The 20756-nt window shown below is 40.8% G+C and overlaps 1 protein-coding gene across 1 annotated transcript in view; it reads right to left on the reverse strand.

The window, feature by feature from the left end:
• Nucleotides 1-20756, reverse strand: part of GMDS (GDP-mannose 4,6-dehydratase) — a 610549-nt gene that overhangs the window by 24683 nt on the left and 565110 nt on the right. The gene's annotated exons all lie outside the window — the stretch shown is intronic.

The raw sequence follows: 20756 nt of genomic DNA on the forward strand, positions 1-20756 counted from the left end.
CAGGTGAGCAGTGCTGGGACCAGGGAGTGACACAGGAGACAACTCACTGAGGCCCTCTGCTCCATTCAGCACTCTATCTCACCGGAGTCATAATTACATTCTATACCAGGCTGACCACAAAGAAGAAACTTGGCCCTTTCACATGGCCCTATTCACATGGCCCTTTCACTACCTGAGTGTGTGAAATGAGACCACTCTTCCTGCCCTTAGTACTCCTTTAGGAGCAGCAACCATAGGGTGCTGCAAAATGTTTCAATCAAGAGTGACAGTTGAGGGCAGGCACTCACGTTCACTTATTCCTGTCCCAACTACTTTCTCTGTTCCTTGAGAGTTAAGCAAAATTCTCTTTCATTAATTTTATTCTTTGCTCCTTAAAAATATTCTTGTAACAAAGATCCATGTCCAAGCAAACAACTCACATAATAATTAGAGTGTCCCCCTGCTGCCTTTTTAAAAGTGTGAGGTGAGCTCTGTGGACAGTGGCATGCCCGCCCAGGGCCAGGTCGCCAGGCTTGCTTCAGCCATGGGGCAAGTGCCCCAAGCCGAGCCCAACCATTATGGATAATTCTGATGAAACAGTTCAGAGGATGAGATTTCAAAGGGTGTGTGTTTGCAAGTAAATATCTAAATCGTGGTCTAGAACATGTGCCCTGAATTCTAAAGTGAAAGACATTATTTTGAGGCCTGTCTTCTGTTTCATTAGGTAGTTCGTCATGAACTGATCTTGTAAATATTGCTGTCCTTCATGTTAAAGGTGCACATGGTGGTTTCTTTATGGGGATTTAGTGGAAATGTCAGTTATTACCCAGCACACTTCCAATTCATTTACTGTTTCAAAGCTGAAGCCACAATGTGTGAAATCTCGTTTCATTTAGCTTTTCCACCGCAGAAGGGCAGTGTGCTTTGCTGACCGCTGGCCGTGCATGTCCTGCCTCAGGGAGAGGGTAGAGATGTGCTCACCTGCATGAGGGGGGCCGGTCACAGGCAGCAGGTCTGCTTTCATTCACCCATTGCCTCATCTACTTTATGGCACACTCAATCATGTCAGCATACTGATCATGATGAAAAAAGCAATTTATTTGAAAGATTAATTAAATTAGTTTTTATTTTACTTTTTTGTTAATCCTCACTCAAGAGTATTTTTTTCCATTGATTTTTAGGAAGAGTGGAAGAGAGAGGGAAAGACAAAGAGAAACATCGATGTGAGAGAAACACATTGATTGGTTGCCTCCTGCACAAGCCCTACCCAGAACCTGGCCCAAGGAGAATCCTGCAACCAAGGTGACTTGCCCTTGAACAGAATTGAACCTGGGACCGTTTGGTCCACAGGCTGATGCTCTCTCCATTGAGCCAAACCAATTAGGGCTTAAATTAGTTTTTAAAAAATAAAAGTACAGGCTAAAAAAAAAACCCAAACAAAAACATATGTGCTCATAATTTATCATCTCAAAACCATAGAATCTGGAATATTTAAAGCATCTGAGAGATCTTCAGATTGATGTTCCTCTTTAGATCAGAAAGTGGGGCACTCACCCCAGGGAAGTCATTGTCCTGATCCAAATCCCCTTGGCAGCATGGTGCTGCCATCCGGCCCAGCCTGCTGTTAAAGATGTCCAAGGACCGAGGATGGGGAGGCACAGTTAGGCTTGCTTAGGGGAGAGCTTTGGTTTGGGTAGGGTCTGAGAGTTGTACTTTGACATCTAATGACTCATAGGGGTGCGGGTTTGGAATTGTTAGAGGAAATAAATTTAGAAGTTTCGTGGAGGCAGTTTTGGTTTTAATAGAAAAATATAAGAGTCTAATAACCTCAGCTTTCTGAAGGCGGGATGAACTTCCTTGTGAGCTGGTGACCAAATCTTCATCAGGAGCAAACAGACCCTGCCCAGCCTCTGAAAGGCTCTGTGGGGACCTGGGAGGCTCTGTGAGGACCTGGGAGGTTCTGTGGGGACCTGGGCATCGGCAGGAAGCCAACAGATACCACTGTTCAGCTGGACAGGAAAATGGGGATCGCATGCTGGGAGTACTTTTAAGGAAGGTTTCTCTCTCTCCACACCCTCCTCTTGCTTTTTCTTTCTTTTACAACTTCACTGTTGCTTATAATTCACCCATTTCAACAGTATGATTCAATGTTCTTTAATTGCTCTACCAAGTTTTACAACCATCACCAAACATCAGTTTTTAACAATTTGCCTCAGTAGGATCCTATAGGGGCAGTCATTTTAACTAAAGCTCATCTCTAGTGAGGTGCCAGTATCATGCCCACCAAATCATGATGTATGCATCACAGCCCGAGCGCCTCACAGCAGGTGTATTGGGTGCTGCTCAAACAAAACAAAACAAAACAAAACAAGACAAAATAAAACAAAACAACAACAAAAAACAAGGATGAGAAGGGGCTGGATGAAGAGGAAGAGATTGGCAGATGAGTGACAGAAAGCCCATTAGTGAACCAAAGGGCTAGGTGCTTTGTGGTGGCAACAAGAAAAGAGAACACTCCTTTTTCATTGGTCCTCAGCTCTATATAAGATTCCAGCTATAATAAATCTGTTTAAGAAAGTGGACACACATTCTCACAGCTTGACATAGTGCACTTTAGGGGGCCTTTAAGAATACTTGATCACTTGAAAAAGACAGTAATTCAGGAAACTAAAGCTAGCAATAAAATGAACATAATTGTAATGTCCATTTAAAAAATGGTAATACCCATTTTAAACCACTTTTAACATGTTAAAATCATCAGAAAAAGGGAATCCTTACCAAGCCGGGGCTCCTTTGGTGTTTTTCGAAAGGCATTGTCAGTGCCTTTCTCGTGGACACTCTGAACATTATGTGGGCATGTGCTGGCTCTGTACCCTGAACATGCATCACATTGCTGCTGACCCGAACACCTGAGTGCTCTTTATTTCATTTTATGCTTTGTTATTTTCTATTACAGTTGACAGTCAATGTTATCCTGTATTAGTTTCAGGTGTAGAGCACAGTGGTTAGACAATCATGTACTTTACAAGTGCTCCCCTGATATTCCCAGTAGTCACCCTGCTTGTGCTCTTAAGGCTGGCTGGTAAGTGACACCATGAGGAAAACTATGTGCATGCTTTTTTGTGGACACGCTCATATTTCCTGGCTTCAGCGTGCCTGGGAAGCCCCAGCTAATCACACCTGCACAATCATGGAAAGGGTAAGGTGAAGCCACCAATCCACGTGCCAATCAAAATCCAAGGGCCCTTCATGGGACGGTAATATATTTTTTAAGGTTATGTCTCAGACTTCAGGTATGAGAATGTGACCATCTTACTTGAGATTTAATTCTTTATACAAAACTTGGAAGAGTGGGCTCAGAGTCACTAGGTTTCTAGCACCTAACATCTGAGAGGAAAAAACAACAACACAAACTGCCTGGGAAACCTAAGAAAGCCATTCCAGTTCTCTGAACCCGAAAATATTGTAACACAGCATGTAAGTCTCAGGAAAGCTGAGGGGAAGAGAATGTCAGGGGTCCCAAGTGGCACTTCTAGTCAGATAAGATGAAGATGCATGTTCCATCAAAGCTGTAAATTGTGGGGATATACTCTGCTTTGTTCACCTCTTCAGTCAACTGGATAAGAACGACCTCTAACCAGGCTGGCAATGAATTCTATCTATTCTGATTATTAGCTGACTGGTTCCTGAATTCAAATTATCTACTTATTTTGTAAGATGTCGGCAAAATGACATTATATGGGAGGAGAGCAAATTTAAAATCCAAATTCTGCTAGAGTCTTTTAAAAATAGACACAACTACAAAATCCGGGTGGGAAAAAATATCCGTGCACAGCACATGGATTCGTTTTGAGAGCTGCCAGAAGACAAGCACATCAGGACCTCTCATTCCTTCAGCACAGCTCCATGGATCTGTAAATAAATCAGTGATGGTCACACCAGACAGCCTCCCTTTTCTCCCATCTTGACCTTGAGATATGGTCTGAGGAGACCACAAGTCCCAGCAAGCAGCTTTCAGTCTGCACTTGAGCAGTGCCACATAAAAGATGAAAGCAATTCCAACAGGCACCATCTGCAGCAAATGCCACGATGAAACCCCTAGACTTCTGGAACATTACTAGGAATCCTGTAACTGGCCCCATGTTTGGACACAGGCCTCACTGACATCTTTCAGTGGGGATAACTTCTTAAGGGCTGTTCTTGGACCCCTGAGTGGAGGGCACAGCAGTGCTGTTAAGACCTTACAGTCATCAGTGAGCGATGATCCGGGAACCTGGGAAGGCTCTAATAATAAGTGAGAACTGTCATCAGGGTACTCAAACACTTACCCAGCTATGCATCTTCAAAGCACATTACAAACATTAATTAATTAATGTACACTACACGCCTGTGATGTCGTTAAGTATTATTAGCTCCATCTGACATATAAGGAAACAGGTTAAGTGGCTTGTTTGAGGCCACACACAAGCCCCGAACGGGGCTGGGAACTTACATTAGAAGCCTGACTTGCACCGCACCCAGGTGTGCCAGTGGTGCGGTGGCTGGCTCACTGGCTGTCGGAACCCTCCAGTCCGAGAGAGAAGCCTGTGGCCGCAGTAGACTAGCTGACCAGTGTAGAGGAGGCAGCCCCCAGGTGGCTGTCAGATCCTGTCCACCAGGCAATGGTAATGCCACTCCTTATTTTTATACCAGAATAGTAAGGGTTTGACTGGGAGAACGGAAGAGCCAGGTAGCTGTACTCTTGTTAACTCATCACAGGGTCTGATGCAGGGGGTGGTGGAGGCCAGTCTGGCTTCATATTCCTTCATCATAGGGGAAACACAATGATAGGTCTGGCTAAGGGAAGGTGAGCAGGTAGCCACCCTCTCTTAGCCAAGTGTCACATCTAAAGAGTGGGCATTGGAGGGAGGAGAAGATGGAAGAAAAGAGGAAGCATGGACAGGGCGGGCCCAGTGTCTGAGAGTCATTGAGAACAAGGGTAACATTTTGGGAACTGCACTAGGAAATGGGGGAGAAAATTGAGAGCGAAGAGAAACACCACAGAAGGGAGACTGAGACCGGGGAAGAACTACCCTAGCACCTGGAGGTGGGCACGGGGGAGGAAGCTGGGTGGCAGACAGGAAAGGGGGAACTGGGTCAAAAGAGAGAGGAAAGCCAGCACTATCTTGAACACCTTCTGAGTATCCAGAGGTTCACAAAACTCACTCATTTAGTCCTCAAATCAACTCTACCAGGTGAATATCACATTATTTTTACCTTCATGTTAGGAATGGGAAATTGAGACACCAACGGTCTATTTTCCCTACACACCTCTCTACCTCCAGCTCTTGCTTACTCTGCACCAGACGCACTGGCCCCTTTGCTGTTCTTCAACCAGCAAAGTACCCCTCACCACAGGCTGTGCACTCATAGAGGACCCTCCTCCGAACATCTGCACGGCCTGCCCCTCACCTCCTCAGCACTATGTTCAAAGGTCTTGTTCTCAGAGTGGCCTTCTTGATTGCCTTTTCCTACTTCCTTTTTCCTCCTAGCACCCCCCTCCCCCCTAATACAGTCATTTATTTATTGTTCCCATGTCCTCCCATTAGGAGGTAAGCACCCTACGTGCAAGGATTCTGTACCCACAAGGCCAAGAGCAATGCTTGGCACACAATGAACACCAGTAAGAACGTGTTGGACAAATGCTTCATACTTGCATATACCACCTATCATAGTTTCTTAACAGTAATTATGCTAACTGTCACTTACACAAAAAGTAGTCCAGCAGTTTTTCACTTTGACAATTATTTTTATCAAATGAATCCTGAAATGTTACACATTCTTACTCCATAAGACCTACTTTGGATCTTAATAATATTTTTTAGATCAAGAATCTGCTTTTTCTTTCTTGAACCTTGTCAGCCTTCAGTCAAAACCAATGAGAGCTGGGGCCACAAAGAACTCTGAACCATGCATGCATTTCCTTTATCCCCATGACCCGCCTCATCTGTCAGTCCCACTTAACCACTGACATGTCCCAAGGATGATGGCCAGGTGTGTTCTTCTGACTTCATTGCTCAGAGGACTGGGTCTTCCTTCCCTCTCCCAAGAGGGAAAGGAATCCTTTCTTCTTGGAGGGACCTTGGATGACTAGTGTCCATCTGAGAGCTCTCATTCCACTGTGTCTGCTCAATTCTTCATTTACAAAACAGTATTGAAGGGTTGGTGCCTCGTGTAAACTATTCCCTGATCAGCTGCAGCTCTGACCTAACAATTTGAAGAAAAATACTAATATTTACACGTAATACTTAATTTAGCAAATCCCTGTATACAGTACAGAGACTGTATACATGGGTGGAGATTTCTTTAGCTCACTGATATCAAAGGTATAGGGCAGTACAAACATTGTGAAATTGAAGTTAAAACAGTTCTAACTGTAGGACTAACATGCTTTACTTCAATAGTGTTCATCATAACTGCTTATACATGACATATGTGCTGTGTAAATATGTACATCCTTCTACATACCCTGTCAGCTTTCCTCATCCATAACTCCTATGGATGGAGGAGGAGTCATGGAATTGGCAGTTGGTTGGTTGTTTTTAACAATGTATTCAAAGGTGGCTTAAACTTTCAAGGGCACAATGTGTATAATCACAATTACTTTAAAGGGTTTTAATTCCATGTCCTACAGAGACCATGGGCCAGCCTAGAAATGGAAAGTGATCATGAAATTCTATATAATAAAAGCCCAGCGACCATAACAGCATAACAATTGAAATGGCTGCTCAAACAGTAGCTATGAGGTATATTGACCATCTCTCAGTCTCCCTCCCTCCTCGATTCCCCATAGGCTTCGATTGTAGTATGGCAAATGGGGAACCATGGGGAACTGGGTGGATGGTGGCAGGATGGGACTGGGGACTGGCGAGCAGGTGGAACGGCCGAACTCTTGGTTCCTCCCTCCAGCCTGCATGCTCCAATCACAGCATGGTGAATGGAGAACCACGGGGAACCCCGTGGCTGGCGGCCTGGCAGGACTGGCGAGAGGGTGGAAGATGGCCCTGATCACAGGCTAAGTCTAGGGACCCTACCCACGTATGATTTTGTGTGCTGGGCCTCTAGTATGAATATTAAAGGGAAAGGGGAGGGGGGATAGACCCTTGACTTTTAGTGCAAAGAATCAGACTTATCTTAGTCTCACTTTGTATTACTTTAACCCATGTTTCTTCTATGGTAAGGGTGAGTGTCTGGTAAGGAAGCACAGGGTGCAAAGTATGCTGTTGTTTTTGGTGCCTTGGTTTTCCTCTTGTATTGCAACTCAAGCAGAACGCCTCCATTCTCTTTTTGGTGACCATATATTACTGGTCTGCATTTTATCTGGACATGTGCTTTGCTCAGTGGCTGCTGAGTGAAGAATGAAGTAGAGGCAAGTGAACACAATAATGCAGGTTGAAGGAGAGGGGGGGGGATACACATACATGCCTTGATTCATACATAGCTGCAGCTCTGGAAAAACAGAACTTTTATACACACAATTATGTCTGAAATGTCACAAGGAAGCTTTCTCTCTAAAATAAATCTCACTGAGCTGAAATAGTACTACTTTCTAAATATCCTCTTTAATTGTATGTTTTGGTTTGTTATATCAAGTTGAGCTATATAACTGGTAGATTATTTCCTTCTGAGGACCTTATTTCTACTTTCAGTGACCTACAGGATTAAACTTGCCATCCGGGGAGTCAGCCAAATAGACTATCAATAGTGGAGTGATAATGACACTTCCATTCAGGGAGGGTGGGACTCTACAGAGGGACTTTCACATGTTCTGCTATGATTCTCATAAGCCACAGGTGGTAGATATGTATTGAATAGTAAGTAAGTAGAGTAGACATCTGTCCCATGTTATGGATAAAGGAACAAAAGCTTTGGGGGATTCCTCCAGTCAATAGCTAAGAGCTCCTAGAACTGGAAATCAGATTTGTATCCCAAGGGCCTCTGATCTGTGCCACAGTGAGTGGTTCTCTTTCTAAACTATGGATCTGGTGGACTAGGGCTCCTCTCTGATTGGTCCTGAAGATGCACCAAGTCCAAGAACATTGTGAGACAAATACAGTAAATGTGAAGCATTGAAGAACTGCCCTTTCTTCCCATTCTCTCTGTCTTATTCTAACAGAAAGGTAAATCTCTGCCATGATTAACTTAAGTTTTTGTCTACCTACTTTGTTTAAATTATAAAAAGTTCTTGCAAATTTAAAAATGATCCAACCTTAAGCAAGATGAGTTTATAATTACATAATCAGCTTTTTTTTATGGTGTTGTGATCATTAATGGAATTTATTGAGTATCCACAGAATGCACAGAAACCATACACTTTTTATTTTTTTATTAAATTTTTTTTATTTTTATTAAATTATTATCTGTCTACATATCTTACCATTGCCTCCCCCCCCTCCCATACATACCCTCCCTCCCCAGAGTTTTGTGTCCATTGGTTCTACTTATATGCATGTATACAAGTCCTTTGGTTGATCTATTATCTCCCCCAGGTCTCCCTACCCTCGCTGCTGTAATTTGAGTCTGCTTGTTTCTTTACTGTCTCTATATCTATCTTTTGGTTCATCAGTTTATAATGTTCTTTATTATCCATAAATGAGTGAGGTCATGTGGTGTTTCTCTTTCATTGACTGGCTTATTTCACTCAGCATGATGTTCTCCAATTCCATCCAGGTTGCTGCAAATGATGAGAATTCCTTCTTTTTTATGGCAGCATAGTATTCCATTGTGTAGATGTACCAAAGTTTTTGGATCCAATCATCTGCTGACAGGCACCTAGACTGTTTCCAAATCCTAGCTATTGTAGATTGTGCTGCTATGAACATAGGGGTGCATATATCTTTTCAGATTGGTGTTGCTAGTTTCTTGGGATATAATCCTAGAAGTGGGATTACTGGGTCAAATGGGAGTTTCATTTTCAGTTTTTTGAGGAAACTCCACACTGTTCTCTACAGTGGTTGCACCAGTCTGCATTCCCACCAGCAGTGCACAAGGGTTCCTTTTTCTCCACAACCTCGCCAACACTTGTCATTTGTTGATTTGTTGATGTTGGCCATTCTGACAGGTGTGAGATGGCACCGCATTGTTGTTTTGATTTGCATCCCTCGAATAAGTAGTGACTTTGAGCATGTTTTCATGTGCCTTTTTGCCTTCCTTCTGTCTTCTTTTGAAAATATTCTATTTAAGTCCATTGCCCATTTTTTAATTGGATCATTCATCTTCTTTTTATTTAGTTGTATAAGCTGTTTGTAGATGTTGGAGATTAAACCTTTATCAGTGGTAACATTTGCAAATATGTTCTCCCATACAGTGGGCTTTCATATTGTTTTGTCGATGGTTTCTTTTGCTATAAAAAAGCCTTTAATTTTGATGTAGTCCCATTTGTTTATTTTCTCTTTAGCTTCCATTGCCCAAGGGGCAGTATTAGTGAAGAAGTTCTTTTGGCATATGTCTGAGATTTTGCTAAACAGGAACCATATACTTAAAAAAAAAATTTAATAAATCTTTATTGCTCAGATTATTATAATTGTTACTCTTTTTTCTCTCCATAGCTCCCCTCCACCAGGTTCCTATTCCAAACTCTGCCCTCATCACCACCTCACCCCCGCTACTGTCCTCATCCATAGGTGTACAATTTTTGTTCAGTCTCTTCCCACACCCTCCATTCCCCTTTTCCCCCGAAAATTGTCAGTCCACTCCCTTTCTATGCCCCTGATTCTATTATATTCACCAGTTAATACTGTTCATCAGATTTTCATCCCCTTGGTTTTTAGATTCATTCGTTGATAGATATGTATTCACTGTTCATAATTTTTCATAAAATTCTGGTTTAGCAGTGATGAACTTCTTTAGCTTTTATTTTTTTTATTTTTATTTTTATCTGTGAAGCTATTTATCTGACCTTCAATTCTGAATGGTAGCTTTGCTGGGTAGAGCAATCTTGGTTGTAGTTTCTTGCTGTTCATCACTTTGAATATTTCTTGCTATTCCTGCCTGGCCTGCATAGCTTCTGTTGAGAAATCAGCTGACAATTGTTGTCTTGTAGACAACTGTTTTTTGCTGCTTGTAATATTCTCTCTTTGTTTTTTGCTCTTGGCATTTTAATTTTAATGTGTCTTGGTGTGGTCCTCTTTGGATTCTTTTTGTTTGGGTTTCTATGTGCTTCCTGGACTTGTAAATCTATTTTTTTCACCAGGTGGGTATAGTTTTCTGTCACTATTTCTTCAAATAGGTTTCCAGTATCTTGCTCTCTCTCTTCTTCTGGGATCCCCATAATTCTGATGTTGGTACTCTTGAAGTTGTCTCAGAGGATTCTTACACTATCTTCAACTTTTTGGATTCTTTTTCCTTTTTGCTTTTCTGGAGAAGTGTTTTTTGCTTCTTGGTATTCCAAATCTTTGACTTGATTCTTGCAATCTTCTGGTCTGATTTTAGGTCTCTGTATAATATTTTTTTATTTTTGTCAGTGTATGGTTAATTTCTAGTTGATCCTTTTTCATATCATCGAAGGTCTCATTAAATTTATCAGCCTTTTCTTAAAAATTCTTGAAAAACTCTGGTTTTAAACTCTATATCCATCCTTTTGCTTTCCTCTATTTCCTTCATTTGTGGCCTGCCTCTTTGTCTCCACATTTTAGCTGCTTCCCTGAGTTGATGGAGTTGCTTTGTGTGCTAGGTGTCCTAGCAGGGCTCAGTAGCTCAGCCTCCTGTTACCTGTGGTGGACACTCTTGGTGCAGCACTCTGTGGCTGTGTGTGCAGTTTTGTAGTTAAGCCTTGATTGTTGTTGGTATCAATGGGGGGAGTTGACTTCCATGCCAATTGACTGTGAGGATCAGCAGTGTCTCCACTGGGAGGGCTTCTGTGCTCATCTTGGAATGGGTGGAGTCTCAGGGTGGAGCAGACAGCCTTGGTTTCCTGTCAGCCCCACCCTAAGAGGGCCCTGTGTCTATGTGTCCTGCGGCAATGGCTGCATGCACTTCTGAGAGAAGGCTGCTCTGGAGAGTCGCCCACTGCCAGACAGTCCAGTTTCTCCCCGAGTGAGTCTGGTACCCAAAGTTTCACCCAGAGTTGGATTTCAGTGCAGTTGGGAGGTTTTGTTTTCCTTCCGAACGAGAAAGCTAGCCTCGTGTTAGCTGCCCTTCCTCTCTGCACGCTGTGAGTAAGCCAGCCATGTATTCAGCAGCCCGCTCTTTCCACATGCATGGATCTCTGCACCTCCACAGCTCCTCTGAGTATCAGTGTTCTTTTCCCTTTCCTTCTAGTTGTAGAATTTTCACTCAGCTGGCTTTCTGGTGGTTCTAGATGATATCCACTCTGTCTTCCAGTTGCAGTTTTAAAATTGTTGTGCAAGGCCACAGTATAGGTGTTTACCTTATGCCGCCATCTTGGTTTCTCCCTGGGGTATACTTGGTATACTTTGCATTGGTCTCTTGCTGGAGGAGTTGTTTGATAGGCATCTTCTGTAATGTCTAACGCTGATTTATGACACATTTACATTTTGGGTCACTAAGATCGCAGTGTCCTTGTAACCTTGGCACAAAGTTACCATCTGGAATGATGACAGAGATCAGGAACTGACTCTACCTCCTTTCTCTGACAACATAAACTCATCTATGCACCTTCTGTCTAGAAGATGATGTCATCAGCTTTCCCAGCTGGTCAACAGTCATTTATGGAGCACCCTCTAAGGGAAGGGCATTGTGTTTTTTGCTGAGCACAAGTACCCTTGGATTCCTCACAGAACAACAAATTGGAACTAGCTAGATGAGCAACACCAATGAATAGGCCTGAACACACATTAACATAAGCCTAGTTGCAGCCATGCCCACTCTAGGCCCCTGCCATTGACTCAGCCAGGACGAGCATCTTACAGGGAGCATGGGGGATGGTAGAGATGAAAAGCAAGTTTGCTCAACAAGCTGCTAGATGGTCAGACCCAGATTGATCAAAGTCTGCCATTTTGCCTTATCTATTTAGAACCATAATTCAAGAATGAAATTGCCCTAGATTCTCCTCCCCGTCATTAAATTCCATTCAATCATAGTAGGCAAAATGCAGTCACGCTCAAGCAGCCAGATGTTATCATTACAGACCTTTCTTTATAAACCAATGCTGAAATTTGAGTGGTTGATGAGACCAGCTAAGCAGTTGTACCTTTGACCCGACTGCATTAAACTTGCCCTATCAATTTAAGCTTAGTATAAACACCATTTCCCAGAGCCCCTCATGAAGTCGGCGGTGAGAAGAAGCTGACTAAGCCTAAACATTTTTTAACAGCAATCTTGTCTTACAACACCAAGGGGATTTACTGGGTATCTGGGGCTTTATAAAACCATATGAACATGCTGAAAGAATTAAAATCCTTTAAAAATGAAAAATTGATGATGACAATCCTTTTTGGAGACCAGTTGGTATAATGGCAGCCTAGGAATGGGTAGGAGAGTTGGTCTGAAACACTTTTGCATTTTTTAAGTGACATGTTTTTATTGGTTTTTCCTTTTTTCTCGACTCTCTACACTGAGGTGGCCATTCCAATAAAAAATTTAAAAAAATGTGTGCCACTTGTCAGTACCTTCAATATTTTAAGAGAAATTAAACATACTTATTATTCTGGTTAAATTTCTTTCTAATGAAGATTGGGGCCCTATCTACATTCAAACATCTTGGATAATGCTATCATAAAGTAGAAGAATACATTTATGATTTGCAAATAAATACACTTCAATGTAAGGCTATTTTAAAAGAGAAGACCTATCTAGTAAGCATTTGTTTATTTATTTATTTATAAGAGTTTTTATTTATTTATTTTTTAATAAATATTTATTGTTCAGATTATTACAATTGTTCCTCTTTTTTCTCCCCTTAGGTTCCCTCCACCAGGTTCCTACCCCATCCTCTGCTCTTCCCCCAGCACTGTCCTCAACAATAGGTGAATGGTTTTTGTTCAGTCTCTTCCCACATCCCCCACTCCCCTTTTCCCCTGAGAATTGTCAGTCCACTCCCTTTCTATGCCCCTGATTCTATTATATTCACTAGTTAATACTGTTCATCACATTTTTTATTCCCTTGGTTTTTAGATTCACTTTGTAGCTCAGCTTCCAAATAAGTTAGATATTGCCACTTTCTGTTAAAATAGCACACTGGTAAGCAAATAAGTATGAATAGAAGATTGATAAATTCTAATACAAGTTACTCTGATAAATATCTTAATAAGATAAAGCATTTTGAATTATAAATCTTAAAATAGGCAGAAAATATAAATATTTTAAGAGAGATGGAGTGGGAGAAGAAATGCAAACATCAAAACAGAATATTCTCCATTCAAGAAATAATGCCATCAACTTAGAAACAGGTTTTTGTCTTGCTTTGTTTTGTTTTTAACTTGTGTTGCTTCTAGCAATATATCATCTGATTTTTGCCAAATCTGACAAGTGTCAGGGTGTCAGCTCAGGCCCACAAAATCAGCCAATTATCAGAAGGGATTTTCATGTAAACCTCACATGCACTGGGACTGGTGAAGAGCCACAGACTAAGGGAATATGTGTGTGACTCAAATCAACACTGAAGAAACCAGCTAGTGAAGGAAGAATACTCTATAACCTTAAAATCTACTGAGGCCTAACAAAACTTTGTCCAGTGTCTTGCTCCCTGATTTCAAATATTATACTTTTAAAATTTTCTTCAGAAGGAGATAAAGAGCAAGCACTGAAATAGTCTCTTGGGAAGACTGTCAGTTTTTAACAGTCATGAGTCTCTCTTGGGTATGGCCACACCTGGGAAATTGTGCTCTGAGGGGTGGCATCTAATCATCTTTCGGGCTCTGCACTTTTGGCTCTGCACTTCCAAGGTATGCCTTCCCTCTGGGATGCAATTCAGATTCTGTGACCTTAAGGCTCTTCCCATCTTTAGGATTCAATAAATGTAGGAAACATTTGTTTAGAGATAGATGTACTTTTGAATCCTACCTTCCTGTGTCACTTAAATAAAATGAAACAACATGCATTGTGTTTTGCTATCTCAATGGGCATATTAAAATGACATCATCACATTCCCTAGCATTTCACAGTGGGTTTATGAAGCCTGCCACTTAGAAGCCAGAGATGTCAGAGCCTGTGTGATGATGGCCCAGTGAATGCAAAGACCACAGAAGTCCCCCTGCCCTCTGCCCCCACTGCTCAGGAGTATCTGCTCAGCATTAGAAAGGAGGGGAAAGGTTAAATGGTGTTTTTTAGACTCATAAAGTCTCTAGGGAAGAATAAATGCATGGCACTAGACACAATGAGACTGAGGAGGCCTCCATGGGTGCTGGCTGGCCTTCTGGGATTACAGGGCAAGAGGGCGATGATCTGGAAAGGAGAGGGTGCTATGTTTGTAAGGAGGAACAAAGACAAGAAGGGAATGCTGTGTGCACAGGTGTTGTGCATAACTCTCCAGAGCAATACTTTTTTTGCTTTGACATGAAAAAGCTATATCAATATGAAGAGTTCTGTTTGTTTGCTTTTTCCACCTAAACTAAAAGTGAGAGGAGAATACTTTGGGAAAGGTTCTGGTAACTAGACAGCCCTTTTCCACCTGATGTAACACATGCTGGAATGTCAGAATTGCAAGTTTCTGAGGTATCATGATTGGTAATTTATCCTTAGTTTTTCTTAATCAGCAGCTCAGATATTTAAATGCAATTAATTTATCCATATTGGGATAGGACAGAAAAAAAGTACATGAAGGTAAAAAACTGAAATATTTTAAAAGTTGGTTTTATAATTAAAAAGAACATTTACAGTGAGGAAAATGAACTACTTATATTTTCTAAACATAATTTCCCTAAGGTTCAGTAGGACTAGAGAGTTTTGTCTTCAGCTATATTTTTAGCGTTCATTCTACATTCCATGGTTCTGAAAGCTGAAGTCATCTACAGGTCAAACCATGGCCTGGGGTGGGTACCTTGTGCTTCTTACAAAAACGCATCTTTGCTGAAAACATGAGAACTCTTGCTTTGAGGCTGGGCTCAGTGAACCACTCCTCTGTACAAGTTGCTCATCTTTCCTCGCTCTCAGGGCTGCTCTGCTGTCACCACATAGCTGCAGGGCCTTTTGAAATTCTAGACAATGAGGCTCATTTCAATGTTACTCACCTCCCAGCAACTCTGGGGCCTTCCAAAGGCTTCAGTCTCTGAGCTGGGGGTAGAGATGGGATGGCAGCATCCTGCAAACCACAGTGACTGACAAAGGCCCAGCACAGGCAACTGCTCTGAGGTGTCAATCAGGTGCACTGCGTTTACCCTCTCTAAGCAACCTGTGACCTACAGATGCCATCCGGGGAGCCTGGTGGCAGGCATATCACTCTCATTAACAAGTTTTCAGGCACATTCATGTTCGTGCTTGTGCTCATTGGCTGCCTCTCACTCTATGGCCTGCTCAAAGTAAGGAAAGCTTTCCTCTTGGGCTGCTTTTCTGTGAAACACCAGAGTGAGGAGGAAAATGAATGGCATGCTGCTGGGATCAGGCCAAAAGCAACAGTACCACCAACACCCCAACCACCACCAAAGACTACTCCTAATAAAGGGCATCTTTATCTTCTAGCCTTAAAGGCACAAATGTATATGAATTTAAACCACTAAATAAACAAATAGAAACACTGAATGAATGACATCGTTCTGATGATATTTTTAGAAGCAAGCATTCTGTTAATTTCTAAATATGTACAATATAAATTAAAAGTAGGTAAAATCACAGATCCAGTACTACCACATGTTCCCGGACTGCGTTTTTCCTGGATTAGACAATGCTCACGAGTCTCACAGTACAGCCACACTCAGGCCTGGCCCCAGAGAGGACAGGTGTGGGTGATTGAGAGGTACTGGCAAATTTGAAGCCATTGCCAGGTTATGTTTTCTGCAATGATAAAGGTAGTCTGGTGCCCAAGTCATGATGAATAAATGAGAGAAAATGGGATGAAAAGAGAATGAGAAGGAACTGGAGGGCAGAGGATGGTGGGAGGCAGGATAAAAATGAAGAGAAGAAGAGGCAAGAGCAGAAGGAAAGTGGGCAGCTGAGTCCACAAGAGTTGATTCGGTGGCCTCCATGTCCATTCATGCAGGCACAGGCATACATAATATAAAGGGATCTGGAGTTTTGAATAATTCTTGAAATACAGTAATCATTCTTAGAAACAAAAGCATCTGTGAATTTTCAGGTTTATGTGTAATATTGTAATTATCTAAATCTTTTAGAGTAGAGTAAAAAAAGGCATTTCACAATTCTTGGTTTCCTTAGTAAGCAAAATCAGATGCTAAAAGAGAACTGAAATGGTTAAAAGGTCTCAGAAAAGGACAGACGGTAGAGTTTCCACATGGGAATGTAGGGAAACCTATGCCACCAGATTGAGTATCTTCCAGAAGGTAAAAAGGGCCTCAAGAGAACTGAAACACCTCACCAGGCCACGAGGCAATGGTGACCCAAATGTCAGGGGTTAATTTCTTCTTGAGTGTGTGCCTGTCCTGTGTTGGATTCCTCTGGCCCTTTCTGGGTGGCTGTTCTGAGCACTGCTGTTTAGAAGCTGGAGGTCCCTCAGAGTCCTTTCTGGGCACATCAGGAAACAACTTCCTGCTGGGCCCACACTCCCCACCACGCCCAGCCAGACATCTCAACGGGGATTCAGGACAGACCACCTAATTCTTAGTTCCATATTTTTAAACACAGCATGAAACAAACCATCGATCAGCCAACAGCAGCTGGCAGAGGATCAAGCGGGCCCACCGTGGCTTGAACTTTGGTGAAAACAAATGAGGGTTAGGGTTTCAGAGAACCTCTCCAGTTTCAGGCCATTACTAATACTGATTTTCTCTCTAACATCTCAGGCTGCCAGGAAGACAAATGCCACACAAAACGCAGGTTGCTGGTTTCCCAGGAATTACAGGGCCAAGAGTCAGGGCACTACCATCTCCCTCTGCTCCTCCCACCACTTTGTTTGGCCCAAGACTCCAAGTTTCTCATTGTGACTTTTCTTCAGTTAGGGTGTCAAAGGACCTTTCTTTCTTTCTTTCTTTCTTTCTTTCTTTCTTTCTTTCTTTCTTTCTTTCTTTCTTTCTTTCTTTAAAAATATATTTTATTGATTTTATACAGAGAGGAATTGAAAGGGATAGAGAGTTAGAAATGTCGATGAGAGAGAAACATCGACCAGTTGCCTCCTGCACACCCCCCACAGGGGATGTGACCGCAACCAAGGTACATGCCCCTGACCAGAATGGAACTCGGGACCTTTCAGTCAGCAGGCCAATGCTCTATCCACTGAGCCAAACCCGTTTCGGCTCTTTTTCTTTCTTTTTTTTTAATGAACTTTAAATTTTAGAACAGCTTTAGCCTTAAGGAAAGTTACACACAAAGTACAGAGTCCTCATATACTGCTTCTTCCCCCATTCCGTGCAAACTTTCCCTATTATAATCTTGCATTTGAGTGGTATATTTGATAAACAATTGATAAACCAATACTGACACATTTTTAACTAAAGTCCATAGTTTACATTGAGTTCACTCTTTGATTTGTACAATTCTGTGGGCCCTGACAAATGTATAATGTCATAGTATTGTACAGAAGAATTTTTCTGCTTTAAATAATCCTATGCTGCCGAAACCGGTTTGGCTCAATGGATAGAGCGTCAGCCTGTGGACTGAAAGGCCCCAGGTTCGATTCTGGTCAAGGGCATGTACTTTGGTTGCAGGCATGTCCCCAGTAGGGTTTGTGCAGGAGGCAGCTGATCGATGTTTCTCTCTCATCGATGTTTCTCTCTCTGTCCCTTCCTCTCTGTAAAAAAAAAATAAAAATAAAAAAATAAATAAAAAAAATAAAAAAAAATCAATAAAATATATATATAATAAAAACAAACAAAAAACCTATGTTCCACCTATTTAACCCTCCTTGTCTGCTGCTGAACACTTGCCAACCACCGATCTTTTTACTATCTCTATTTCTGCCTTTTCCAGAATGTCATAGTTGGACTCATACCATATGTAGCCTTTTCGTATTGGTGACATGCATTTAAGGTTCCTCCATGTCTTTTATGTAGTTTGGCATCTCATTTCTTTTTGTGCTGGATAATATTGCATTGTGTAGATGTTCCACAGTTTATCCATTCTCATACTGAATGGATATCTTGCTTGCTTCCAGTTTGTGAAGATTGCAAATGAAGTTGTTAGAAACATTGCTATGTAGCTTTTATGTGGACATACCCCGTTTCCCCGAAAATAAGACAGTGTCTTATATTAATTTTTGCTCCAAAGATGTGCTAGGTCTTATTTGCAGGGGATGTCTTATTTTTCCATGAAGAATAATATGGTACACATTTATTGTTAAATGAAAATAAAGGAAATTTATTACCTGTATATGTAGTTGTCAACACAAACCAGACAAACTGTGAATCCTACAGTATCAAGAATTTACTCATTTATTCAATGACAATCATGTCATCATCTTCTGGAACATTATCATAACAATCCAATTCCTGAATTTCCTGTGACTCCATTTCTTTTAGAATCAGTGGACCAAATCTCTCATGGTTAGCCTAGGGGGCCTTATTTTCGAAGGGATGCCTTATATTTCACTCAGAAGAAAACCTGGAAGTAGGTTTTATTTTCGGAGGATGTCTTATTTTTGGGGAAACACGGTAATTTTCAACTCCTTTGGACCATGTAATGAGACTATGTTTGGCTTTTTATGAAACTGCAAACATTCGTCCAAAGAGGAGGCACCATTTTGCATTCCTACCAGCAGTGAGTCCCTTCTGTTCCAGACATTCTTGCCAGCATTGAGTGCTTTTGATTTTCATTGTTCTACTTGTATACAATGGTATTTTGTCATATTTTAATTTACATTTCCCCAATGACATGTAACATTAAGCATCTTTTGATAGATTTATTTGCCATTTGTGTATCTCTTTGGTGAGATTTCTGTTTAGATACTTTGCCCATTTTTAATTGGATTGTTGACTTCCTTATTGTTTAATTTTAACAGTTCTTTGTATATTTTGATACCATCCTTTATCACATATGTGTTTTGTTAAGGGTTTTCTCTAAGTTTGTGGCTTGATTTTTAGTTCTATTAGCTGTATTTTTTAGTAGATGATCAGGATTTTCTCCCATGCTATCTTCTAGAAGTTTTTTGGTTTTGAATTTAACACTTAGCTCTATGATACATATTGAGTTAATTTTTGTGAAGGGGACAAGATCTTTGTGTAGATTTTTTTTTCTTTTTGCATGTTATCCCAGTGCCATTTGTTGAAATGCCTTTGCTCTTTTGTCAAAGACCAGTTGAATGACTACATTTGGTGTGTGTGTGTGTGTGTGTGTGTGTGTGTGTCTATTTCTTGTTCTCTATTCTGTACTACTGATTTATTGTTTTGCCAATGCCATGTTATTTTAATCATTACAGCTTTATGGTAAGTCTTGTAATCAGGTAGTGTCAGTTCTCTAACTCTGATCTTTAGTACTGTGTTGGCTATTTCAGGTGTTTTATCTTTCCATATAAGCTTTAGAATTAGTTTGTCTATATCCACAAAAATATTCTATACTATGTTCCTTCTTTATGAAGAAGGGCTTTAAACTTCAATTCTTGCAAGGTAAGTCTACTGGAGACACATTTACTTAATTTCTATTTGTTTGAGAAAATGTGTTTCTCCTTCATTTTTGATGGATAATTTCACTAGATACAGAATTCCAGGTTTTTTTTTTTTTTTTTTTTTTTTTTTTTTTTTTGTGTGTGTGTGTGTGTGTGTGTGTGTGTGTGTGTGTGTGTGTTTATGTGTGTGTGTTTTAACACTTTAAATATTTCACTTCACTCTCTTCTTGCTTGCCTGGTTTCTGAAAATAAGTCTGATATAATTCTTACTCTTATCCCTCTAAAAGTGTTTTTCCCCCTCTAGATTATTTTGAGATGTTATTTTTGTTATCTGCAGTTCAAATATGACATACCTAATTGTAAATTTTGGTATTTATTGTACTTGGAGTTTTCTGAACTTCCTAAATCTGAGGTTTGGTGTCTGTCATTAATTTTGAGAAACTACAGCTAGTTGTAATTCAGATATTTTTTTCTATTCCTTTCTTCCTCATTTTGATACTCCTATCATGTCTATGTTACAATTTTTGTAATTGTCCTACAATTCTTGGATAGTTTAGTTTGTTTTTCCCCCCATTTATTTTTCTCTTTGCTTTTCCGTTTTGGAAATTTCTATTAACATATCTTCAAGCTCATTCATTCTTTCCTTCACCATGTTCAGTCTACTGCTGAGCCCATCAAAGATACTCTTCATTTCTGTTACATTGCTTTTAATTTCTAGCACTTCCTTTTGATTCTTTCTTAGAGTTTCCATCTGTCTGCTTATATTTCCCATCTGTTCTGGCATGTTGACTACTTTTTCCATTAGATTACTTAATATATTCATCATAGCTATCTTAAGTTAAAGGTGAATAATATCAAACTCTTTTCTATATCTGATTCTGCTGCTTACTTTGTGTTTTCAGACTGTTTTTTGTCTTTCAGCATGCCTTAAAGTTGAAAGCCAGACTTGATGTAGCAGATAAAAGGAACTGAGGTCAACAGCCTTAAATATGAGGTTTTATGTTTAGGTAACCATGTTTATCATTTTCTGTAAGTATCAGAGGCTAAAATTTTCTCCAATTCCTTGTTTTTGTTTCCCCTTTTGGCCATGGGTTTCCCTATAGAATCCTTTTTAGTCTGAATCTTACAATTC

Source organism: Pipistrellus kuhlii, unplaced genomic scaffold (genome assembly GCF_014108245.1).
Source record: "Pipistrellus kuhlii isolate mPipKuh1 unplaced genomic scaffold, mPipKuh1.p scaffold_m20_p_2, whole genome shotgun sequence".
Classification (NCBI taxonomy): Eukaryota; Metazoa; Chordata; class Mammalia; order Chiroptera; family Vespertilionidae; genus Pipistrellus; species Pipistrellus kuhlii.